The sequence below is a fragment of the Triticum dicoccoides genome, chromosome 3A (assembly GCF_002162155.2).
Source record: "Triticum dicoccoides isolate Atlit2015 ecotype Zavitan chromosome 3A, WEW_v2.0, whole genome shotgun sequence".
Taxonomy (NCBI): domain Eukaryota; kingdom Viridiplantae; phylum Streptophyta; class Magnoliopsida; order Poales; family Poaceae; genus Triticum; species Triticum dicoccoides.
The window spans coordinates 687,313,835-687,314,578 of NC_041384.1; positions in this window are offsets into that span (position 1 = coordinate 687,313,835).

Genomic DNA, 744 nt, shown 5'->3' on the forward strand with positions numbered 1-744 from the left:
CGCACCCTCCCGCACTCCACCGTCGCCGACGACCCACCACACCCTCTCCCCCGCACCCTCCCCGGCCCGCTCCACCGTCACAAATGAATGCAAGTAAAATTGCAAAAGAAAACAAATTTGATTATATTTTCAAATAACAAATTTGATGATATTTTTTCATATTCATAAATATTTTCAAATAACAAATTTGATGATATTTTTTTAAAAAATATTACTTTTTTATAAAAAATATTACTGTTATGATTTAAACAAGTTTGAACATATTTAAACACAAATAAATATCAAACATCATTTTAAATGCATAAAAACAAAAATTGGGGAGCCTGGGAATCAAACCCAAGACCTCCTAGTGTGTGTGCTGCGTGCTAACCAGTCGGGCTAGTGGGCGTGTTCTGATGGAGATAGGGTTAGGTGGAATATAACCTGACTAGTCGGGCTAGTAATTAAAACAAAATTCTAATGGCGCACCAGGGGAGGTGCGCCATTAGAATCGTCGTACTTATGGTGCACTAGGGGGAGGTGTGCCATTGCTAACCCTCCCCCACTCCACCTATTCCCCTCGCACTATGTGGCCTCCCTCCCTCGCCAGATCCCCCACTCGACCCCAAACGTACGCCGCCGCCCCCTTGCTCCGCCCCATCCGTCCGCCGCGCCTGCACGCCGTCGCCGCCGCCGCCGTTGTGGTCTTGCGCTGCCCCGACGCTGCCGCCCCGACCCCCGCGGGACTCCACCCCCGCCGCCCCC